Genomic DNA, 11422 nt, shown 5'->3' on the forward strand with positions numbered 1-11422 from the left:
TGTGTGTTTGTGTGTGTGTGTGTGTGTATGTTTCTCTCTTATAAGGACACTTATGATAGTATAAGGTCCACCCAGATAATGCTTCTCAAAATTCTTAATTTGATAAACTCTTTACAGACCATTTTTCCAATAAAGTAACACAGGTTGGAGGCATTAAGCTGTGAGCATATTTGATGGGGCAGGGACACTTTTCAGTCTTTCACAGTGCTTAGTAAATGTTAGCAGGCTTTCTCTGTCATATACACAATCTCTTTGAATATGAGTTATTCCTCTTGTGTTCACCGTGTAGACATGAGTAACAAGAATTTTATCCTGTTCATTGTCTGAACCAATGTTTGTGGAACTGACCAATCAGCAGTGGTTACAGAAAACATTTTTTTTACTATGGTTGGGAATAACCAGACATTTGGGAATAACCAGACATCAAAAAACTCTTAGGAGTTTTCATTTACAGGCATCAAATTATTCCATTAAACAAAACAGAAATATTAAGATGGCTTTTTCCAGAAGGCAGCATTCAACTAAATGCAGTTTAAAAAGCACTATTTCTCAAGTAATAAGAGTATGTATTTTTTCTGTGATATTTATATTTGTTCAAACGTATGTAATTTTCACACATTTAGTTATTTGAATTTGGTGTCTATAGAAAACAAAGTCAGAAAAAACGCTGAGACTTGCAAAGTGGGACACATATAAAAAAAAGTGCTGAAAGTACCTAGCTTGACAGATGGCTGAGGGTGAAATTACAAAGTGGTTGGTGAGATATTTGAAATTTTAAAAAAAGCAATGGAAAATTATGAATTAATGCATTAATAATTGTTCTAAAAACTTCTCATCAAAATATAATAAAAGACAAAATCCTTTGCATACAAATATATGCTAAAGCTCTTTCCTAATCACATGCGAAGAAGATAACTTTTTTTTCCCAAAAAAGTAGGTTAGAAATTTTAAATATTACACTTTCATAATGTTTCTACATATATTTGCAGAAAAAATTTCACAAAAACAGTTCTTCCTAAGATGTTTGAAGGAATGCTTATATAATTAAAATGTTGAAAATATAGCCAGAGGGATCTCAAGCTAAAATTTCCTTCACACAAGTAGAAAAGATTGAAATGGAAACTAGAACAGGAATTACCTTTCATCTTTTCATCATGTAGATGCAACTTTATTTTATATATTCATTTTTATATGGTGCTGAGAATCAAACCCAATGCCTCACATGTGCTAGACAAGCACTCTGCTACTGAGCCCCAGCCCTAGCCCATGAACCTGCTTTCAACAACCGGAAAACAGGATGGGGGTACACCATTCCTGGAAGTACTGCAATACCAGGTCGATGAGTGGAGTGAATCTAGCAAGCTCCTATTCCATCCCCCTGATCCAAAAATCCACTAAATATATTGTTCTCACATGGAGGACGTATCAGATATTAAACTGATAAGAACAGATACTACCCTTGATCTTAGTGGAAAGACCAAGAAGCAATCACCATGCACTTTTACAATCAACAAATTAGCACCCAAATGATGTTTTATCAGTTTCTCTTACAGGCAATTCCTAGCCTGAATAGTTCTTTGTTCAAATCTTCAGCTACAGAAAAACTAGCCTAACCTCAGTATATTGGCAATAAACTGTTTAAAAACATACAGGGCACATGGAATGCATATATAGATATTTATAGTTATAAAACTCATAATGTCATTTAATTCTTACAGGAAAAGCATGCAATGGGTTCTATTATATAAGACACTTTTACTGAGGAAGTGGGAGCTCAGAGAATAATTTGTTAAAAAACATGAAGCTGGCAGAGCAGACCAAAGGTCTAAACCAAGTTCTTTAACTCCAAAAATTTCCTCCACTGTGTTTCTTCTTTGCTGTTAACATGCTACTGCACTCCAGGCTTCTTTTCCTGGATTATTTTTTATATTATTAAATCATAATGAATGTGCATTTTCCAAAACAGAATTTTCAAAACTTTCTGTAAGAAGTTATATTTAATGTGTAGTAGAATGCCCCAGCCTCTGATAGGTAGTTTTACTCAATCCCCTTGGACACTCTGTTTTTTTTCCACCTAGTATGATTACTGTCTAAATTTTACCATCCACAAATATTTTGTAATCTCCTAGAAGATATCACATGATTGTATAATCCCCCATGCATGCGCACGCACGCGCACACACACACACACACACACACAGCTGAACACTTAGATTCTTATTAAACTAACAGCCTCTAATCAGTGCTTTTACTGTTGGATACTCTTTACACAAGTTATCTATAATCTTCACACTCCTGCAGAGTGAATATTATGATGAAGACATTGAGACTCAGAGAGGTTAACACAAAAGATTAGATCAGATAGTGCATAGTATCTTTGCAGGAATGAAGAAAGGGCTTCCGTACTTTCAAAAGAAGCAACCTGAGTGTCTCTTAACAAGATCACTGGCTGTTTCCTCACTCACTAAGATAATTGGGCAGTGCACAAGCTGCAAAACGATACACAGATCCTCTGTTACGAGGACACAGCTAATAAATAGTAAATGAGGTTTAACGTCAAATTGTCTGATGCTAAGACACATATATATCCAATATGCTATAAAATTTCTGAATCCCTGGTACCCTACCTCCCCAATTTTCTAAGAAACTTGATAAATTAGTTTTGAGACACTACTGGGGCTACTATTCAACTTTTCTTCTACAAATCTCTAACACGTCCCATCCCCTTCCTGGGAATCAGTGACAGCACCTATGGCTGTATCTTTTCTATTTTTGCCCCTGAGTAATATAATGCTTCATGCTTTGTTATTTACACTTCAAGGGAAAAAAATTCTGATTTCAGAGATCCCTATCTTAAATAATAATCAAGCCCATTATTCCCTGATTGAAGATCTGGGGTTGACTTATTTATTTATTTATTTTTTTTTTTTTGGAGGAATGCTTAAACTCCTGGGAAATTTGAATTCTTAGTATTTTTCAATTTAAAGAACTCTTATATTGAACCCATATTGGAAAGAAAGATGCTTTGGTAAATGGGAGAGTCACCATGTGCATGGTAGGCCATGGCCAGGCCTGGCTGAGGAACTCTCAAGTATATTGACTTATGGAGCAAGAACCCCATTGTCCAAATGTGTGGCTCTGGTTATGCAGTGAAAAAAGGTTTTTCAGCAGAGACATTCTGCTCTCCTCAGACTCTCACTTAAAGTGGAATAAAAAACAGATCTCTCAGGGCTGCTCCACTAGCATGATGAATTTTGCACTCCTGGTAAATCCCCAAGGTTTAGCTGTGTCCTCACGTGGAACTAAAAACTTAGATGCTACATTCACTGGAGACCTTGCTTATCCTTGATATTGCATTTATATATGAGTAATTTGTATAATTTGCATGCTAGTGAGGTAGTCAAATTAATTACTGGACTCAGTCAAGATTGAATTGTTATTCTTTATAGTATTCACATCTGATACAGTTTTTTGTCTTGCCAATCCCACAGTATTTTATCTTATTTGCACATCAAACTTACTCTTCTTCCATTTGCTTTTTCTTATTAAGTTTGATAAAATAATGCCAAATATATTTATGAAAAGATAAAAAATATACAGTCACCACCTGTTAGAGTTAGAAAGGACTTTTTATGGTACCCAGACCAATTTCTTAAATAGATAATCAGCGCCACCCTTAGGATATAAAGAACCCTAAGCAATTTCCTTTTTTCCTCTGATGCTCCTGTCTATATAAGCACTTGCATTAAAATTTATTAGTAAAACCTCTGTTAATTGATGATTATATAGAATAATGGGTAGGAAAGAATGTACATTTTTATTGATCATCAGTCAGTGAACATGAAGTTTCAAACACCTTCTCATCCTCTTCAAGTTCAAAAATTCTCCCTTTATATTCTATATTGCAAAATTTTCTATCTTTTTACTAATGTCACATCTTTATATTTTCAGAAAAAAAATCAGCAGTGCTATCATCTATAATGCAATGGTTTAATACAACCTGATTATATTGCAATAATATGAAATTACTTGTGTCTATGATTCTCTAATACTGTGTACTTAATTATATCATGTCCCATAATGGTTTTATTATCCATTGTACTAACTATGGATAATACTCCATTGGCCTTCTCCAGAGTTATTACTATGCATTATTCACAATGACCATGAATGCAAATTTCATCCAGATTAAACAGAAAAATGTAAATAGCAGTTCACTTTCTGGTAATGTTAAACTTATTATTTGGAATTAATATGGTATAATTAAGACTAACACATAATTCCAATAATATATTCTCTTGAACTTTCCTAGGTCTTAAACATGACTTCCTTTGAATGTAATTTATTTCAATTTTGACCATACCCTTGCTTTCCATACACAACTAACAATGGAAAGGATAGACAAATAATTCACAAGTTGAGTAATAAATGTTTTTATTTACTCAATGAACATCTGTTCTTTATCCAGCATGGCTTAAGGCTGACCTGTGACAGGATAACATCATGGCACCAACTGGGTACAAAAGAGGATATCAATGAGAAAATCTTATTAGATATGAGGAGGAAAAGTCTTCAAAGTCTGTGGAAAAGATCAACTCTGTTGCTGCAGCGGGCATGGCACAGAGACCATGCAGAGGATGATGTGGCCATCAGGAATTCATCAGTGACACAAGTACACAGGGTAAAGGTTGCCTGTTGCCCTGAATTGCTTTTTCCTGGAGGCTTAACCAACATTGGCGTATGAATGAATGAGAATGTACACATAAAAACACATATGGCTTAAGCCCAGGGTTTCTCAGTGGACCATCAATAAACCAGAGCTTAAATTCAGTCTGAGTCTAATGTGTATGAGAATCAACAAGTCACACCATTCAAAAACCAATTTTCATTCAATCTGTCCAAAGGAATAACATGCTGGTAAATGGTGGCAAGCAATTGCCAGGCTTGAGTTCAAACACAGAAACTTTAGGAAACTACCTTGTATTAAGTTCTGGGGCATCTATTTGACCTTTTGCATAGAGACAGAGTTCAAAAAACAACACAAGTAGAATGGGGCCCACACAGCCCTTGGCATGAGTTTGGGGAATCATATTGGAAACTGCTATCTCAAGCTGGTCCCAGGTAACTAAGGAAAAGCCTTAAATTTTTCAAAAGAAGTACTCCTCAGTACTTAAAATTTTCAAGAGAAGTACTACTCAGTACTACTCATTACTTTCTAGTAATGTTAAATTTACTATTTGGAATTTGATATCATATAATGTAAAATATATATATTATATAGCATATACAGGAAAGTAGCTCCCCTTGAGTTTCTAGCTAGATCTAAAGGAGAAACAGAAGATGGTAAAACATTGCTTAGGCACCCACAGTTTTCCCAGAGAACTAGGTCTCCATCTCAGTTCTTATGCTACATGAAGGTCTGCTCCACTAATAATTTTTCCACAGAATTTAAGAATTTGAATCTAAAGTACATTTTGCCAATTCAAAAATTTCATTCCTAACTATCCTGTCTCCACTAAGCAGATATCTCCTTCACACTTAAGTATTTTCAGTGATGAGAATATTACCATCTCCTAACACAATACCCTTTCTCTTAACTAGGTCAGGGACACTACTATAAGAAATCTGTATTCTCATGGGTCACACTTTCGAACCACATGGCAAGAACTTGAAATACTCTTTAAGAGGATGTTTCTTCCATTTTGTGAGAATAGTAGTAAATAATTTTATGGCCTCTTCTCCCTTAGGTTAATCACCTGTTTTATTATTGATGTGCAACCTACTCTTGAATTCTAAGCATTCTTTTTTTTTCTACCTTATAGGTGTTGCTCTAAAATATGAGAAGCTGTGTTGCATTAGATTTGAAGATTTTATTTTCAGATATATTTATTGGGATTTTCTTACTTTTTTGGAGGGGTGGGTGGGTAACAGAGTTGAAACTCAAGGGTATTATACCACTGAGCCACATACCTAACCCTATTTTGTATTTTAGGGACAGGGTCTCACTGAGTTGCCTAGCACCTAACTTTTTGCTGAGACTGGCTTTGAACTTATAATTCTCCTGCCTCAGCCTCCCAAGCTGATGGGATTACATGCATGAGCCACCACACCCAGCTGGAATTTTCTTACTATGAAATTCGGATTATTTCATTACACAACATATTTGATCAAAAATAAAAAAAAAAATAAAAGTTCCTTAGGGTTTGATTTCTCCAATAGATTGTCATTATTTTCTATGTGGCATAATAGTAGCATATGACTCTATGACCCTGACAAACTTCATAAAGTAACTGATAATGAAATAAGAATATAAAATTGCTCTAGGTTTAAAAGAAAAATGTATTGAACAATATGTAGGAACTACACAGACAACTAAATTAGCATAAATGTTATTGACAGAGAATAAGGAAAAACTCAAGCTCACTTTACATTCTGATTATATCACAAAAAGACTCTAAGGACTGTTACACATATAAGCCAGTTCTATAAACAATATTCAAAGTGTAAACAAAAAGAAATGAATTTTGTCAAGTAGGGTCTGAAACAATTATAAAATGCACATATGGCTTCTCCAAAATCATTTTTTCCTAGCAGCTGCGAATGAATTCCTAGGAGAGTTCACTCCAGGCAAATATGCCCTAATATGGAAATCAGCCTCCATGGAGTCACATTTATCTCTGGAGGTTGTAGAAGAGTTGGTTGCCAAGTTATGGGGATTCATGTAGCTCTAATCCATTGTATACTTTTCACTATGAAGTCCCTGACATAGAAAGGTAAATAGTGATGATTTGAATAGGTTTTTTGTTATCAAAGGAGACATAGACACTAAAACAAAATCAAATATTCTATACCAAGTCCTTAAAGCAAATTGCAAAAATCACCACATTTATTTTGAGTTCCATCCGCTCCACTAGAAGTTTTGGCAGGCTGAGATCTTTTTGAACCTATAAAGGAAAGAATGATTTTATATGAAGAGAGTAGGTATCATTATCTTTTCATTTTCTGTAGCAGTCCGTGAACTGTTGCAACCTCGTTACAAGTATAGGCCTTTAAGTCAGATAGACTTTGTGGGTTCACATTCTAATTCTCCTATATAATAGCTATGTCACTCTGGCTGAGTAACATGAAAATTCTAAGATTCATGTGACAGTAATTTGTAATGTGTTTTACAGTTTAGGAGAAATTTTCACATCTGTTGTCTTATTTATCTCATAGTCAATACCTTAGAATATTTGGATAGTTAATTGAGACACATATTCTTTCTTCCATTCAACATATATTTATTGCGAACCTACTTTGCATCTAGGTATAATACATTTAAGATTGGGAGATAAGGACTGTGCTTTTGTACAGATGGCATTCTATCAAAGGAAAACAAGATCAAGTAAACAGAGTGATACATAAAAACATTTCAGGTATTAATTATACAGATGTAAATAAGATTGGCAGCTGAGGCAGGTTTATATAGGGTGAGTAGCAACACTCTACTTTCTTGCCCCATAAAAGATACTCTTTAGATGAAAACTTGAACAAAGAGAGGAAGCCAGCCAGAAGATCAGGCAGGTGGAGGACAAGGGGATTCTTCTAAGCAATGTCCTAAGGAATAAAGTACTACAAAGTTTTCACCAACAGGCAATTTCAGACAAAAGGCAATAGAAGTAGGGAAGATGGAGAAAAATGGTCTTGAAGACAACTAAGGCCAGGATACTTCTGCAGTTGTGGAAATCAATGTGAGAATATCCCCAGGTCACTCAAAAGCCAGTACTAGTGTCTGGATATACTCATTCTAAATGTATCCCTCTTTTCCTTTACAAGATGCTTTGTTTAATAAATCAGACTGTTAGATAGAACCTACATCAATCAGCTTCCTACAGTACAACCAACTTATAAAGAGGAAGAGCACTTTGCCTCATAGTTTTAGAGTTTCTAGTCCATTAATACACACACCCTTTGTTTTTAGGTCTCTGGTGGGATGCCAGATGGCAATGACAAACGGTGCATTGTGGAAAAAAAAAAAACTGTCCAATTCATAGCAAGGAAGAAAAAGAGTAAGAAAAAGAGACTATGGTCCCAAAATTCCCTTCAAGGGCATGCCCTAATTATCTGCCATCCTCCCAGGAATCCACAACCCTTAAAGGTTCCACTACTTTCCAAAAGCCCTGTGCTAGGGACCAGGCCTTTAACATATATACTTTTGAGGAGCAATTCTGATCTAAAAGACCTTGGCACTTTAGAACATCATTTTAGAAAAAAATGTATATCTTCTGATAAATTAATGATATTATTATCATCAACAATTACTATACACTTCTAATGTAGTAGTCACTCAGCTATGCACTTTATCTTTTAAATTAATTTTTTCTACCAATAATGCTGGGAAGATGACAATTAAATCATGATTTTTCAAAATCATGAAATAGCCTTAAAACAACTAGAAACTTACCTAAAATAATATCTAATTACTGGTGAGCCTAACATAGTTCTGAAGCTTTTTGTATATGGCCATTTTGATGTAAGCTATCATGAATGTTTTCAGGGTAATGGGAGACTTATAAAATTCATAGTCAGTTCACCTAAGCATCTTACTTAAACATCAGTGCTGTGAGTTTCTAGAGGTAGAATTTTATGATTGTGATAAAGTTTCTCTTAGAAAGGTAAAAATATGAATATTATATACGTCAGGTAAGAGAAGGTAGGAAGATATGATAGTGATGAGGCTTATCTTATACTGAGTAGCTATAATTAATTTGGTGCCATGAGAATATTTTTTATTGTCTTTTTATAATTAGATGTAAACATAATACAAGAACATTATGCTTTCATATTTTGCAGCATGGTGCTTGTTACCATTATAGATCCTAGAATCAGCCCGGTCAGGGCTCCAATTCTGGTTCTTCTTTATAAAAACTGCATACCTGTGGTCAAATTACCAACTTCCATGTGACTTTGTTTCCTCATCTTTAATGGAAAATAATAATAGTACCCAGTGTATTACAGCGCTCATCAAAATAAATAAAATTACACACATAAAGTATATCTAACAATGCGTAACACATAGCTATAAAATATTAACTGTTATTACAATTAATTTTAATTTATTGTTTTAATTATTATAATTATTATAATTGTCATTGTTACTGTATTTTGTACTTTGTTTACAAAGGTAATATGTTTTCTCCTAACCACAAAACTGACTCAACAACTGCCTTTCTCAACAATGCATGCTATGGCAAGTGTATCTGCAGTAAAATGAGCCCAATGTCATTCTGTTCCACTTACATAACATTTCTCTGAATACTATTTTCCTCCTATGCTATTTAAAAATAGCAGAACAAATGTTTAGTCTGAAATTTAATTATCAGTTCCGAGTCCTGTAGATTTTACATTGGTCCAAATGAAGAAAACATTTTTTTTTAGCCACTACAGTTATTAAAGTAGAAATAGTGGTCATTTTGTCTGTTTTTTTGTTTAACAAAACTTTACTGTGAACTGACTATATATATGCTAGGCACTGTTTAGCACATATCACAGAAATAAATTATGTAGAGTTCCTACACCTTACAAAGCTCCATTTTTCTTCTTTCCTAGTGGTTTTATTTTTCCATTACCCTATTTACTCTTCATGCATATTAACAAAAGTGAAAAGGAACTCATAAATCAATATTGTCAGGAGATAGTCCTACAATCACTGGAACAACAAAGAAAGGCCAAAATAGCTTAAAACTTTTTTTCCACTGAGAGGCCAGGATTCTGTACAGGATGGTTCTCCTCAGAAGCATCTGAAAGTGATAGCATTCAACTATGATGTATGCCAACTTTATTAAAGAAAAAGTATATGACCAATGTTGTTTTGACCAACTGCTACAATACCTTTAACCTTTACAATACTTTATCAAGCTCTTTCCACTGTGAAAATGCAGATCTTCTAATTCAAAATGACTACCTGAAGTCGTCATTGGCTGCAGGGACAGAACCAAAGGCAGAAACCTTATCCTCTGATTCTGACACCCTTACATTTCCTACAATATTATATCACCATTGTTAGCAGCTTATTCTTGGAGATTTATCTCTTGATGCAGCAGTTAATTCAAGGAGTTTATGAAAATCAAGTTTATATTCATGACAGTTTTATATTATATAACACAATAAACTCCTAAAGGATGGTGAACATGTCTTATCCATGATTTAATGCCATATTAGAGTTGCTAATCACAGAAATTAACACTTAATACATCTACTGCATGACTGATAAATGTGAAAAAAGAAGTCTGAGACAAAAAGTAGTCATTGACTCCTATATGGAAAAGAACCTATGATTTTAAAGGAGCTTTCCTAAACATCTTATTTGACATCTTTTAATACCTAAGCACACATGGTCTTTTGTTCAATGCATTTATGAAAATTTTAGAAGAGGAAATTTGTCAAAAGCTGGATCTTGCTGTTATAACACAGAGAGAGACAACAAGTAAAGCCATAAGATCCCTTCAAACACTGATGAACTTGGCTGCAACTTTCCCATGGCTAATTAGTGGAAAGTGTAGCAAATAGTAAACAGCAATCATCCGTAAAACTGGCAAGCAAAGATCTGGTGTCAATATTGTGAAATATAGTCTGAAACCAAAAAGCAAAAAGCTGAATGTGGCCAAGACAAACAAATGTGTAGAGATTAAATAGAAAAGTATAATAATTGTCTTTAAAAAAATTCTTCTAATGATTACAAAGCAATTATTTCCTTTAATATTCCAATTGACTTTTTAATCATCAAATATAGTGGAATAAACCTGGGCCCTTTAGGACCTACTCAAACCAAAAAGGCAAAAAACACTAGGGACTGAATTCTCCACAGGCTTTCCAGGACTTCAGGAAGATCATAATGTATCAAAAAGAAACCTCTGATAAATATAGTTCCCTGTAAGCACACTGACAAACTAACTCCTTCATTTAATGAAAACTGTCAAGTGAGATGATATTCTAGAAAATGTGCAAATTAGCCACTGTAGAAACAGAAGGAAAAAAAATAATGGGTCCAGGACAAACACTTTTTTCTATCTCAAAACAGAAAGCATCACATTTGTAGGAGCCTTGGGACTGATGTGCTTCTCTCAGATATGTGCCCTTGTTTTCAGCAAGGCACTGAAAGTGTCATCTCAAGAACATCAATCAAGCACAATGCTAAAAAATCAACCACACAAAAATACACAGTTCTCCCATTGCTGAAGAGGAAGAAACTCTATTCATCTTACACTATTATGCAGATCACATAGGTATTACATGGCAACACTATTTTTCATTTAAACCCCTTGTGAACTTGATTGATAAAAAAAAATACTCATAATCACGGGGGAGAGAGGCAAAGAATTCTAGAAGCAGATTTTGCCTTTTGTTACAAATACTGAACTGAAACCCAAGAGGCCCAGGATGT

The 11422-nt window shown here is 34.3% G+C and overlaps 1 non-coding gene across 1 annotated transcript; it reads right to left on the bottom strand.

Annotated features, from left to right (window-relative positions):
* Positions 1 to 1298: 1298 nt before the first annotated feature.
* Positions 1299 to 1489, bottom strand: LOC124108868 (U2 spliceosomal RNA). The gene has a single exon (XR_006856801.1). It is a non-coding gene; the product is annotated as a U2 spliceosomal RNA (small nuclear RNA).
* Positions 1490 to 11422: the final 9933 nt, after the last annotated feature.

Source organism: Marmota monax, unplaced genomic scaffold (genome assembly GCF_021218885.2).
Source record: "Marmota monax isolate L192 unplaced genomic scaffold, Marmota_monax_Labrador192_F-V1.1 WCK01_AAM20220418_F8-fsc00033, whole genome shotgun sequence".
NCBI lineage: Eukaryota > Metazoa > Chordata > Mammalia > Rodentia > Sciuridae > Marmota > Marmota monax.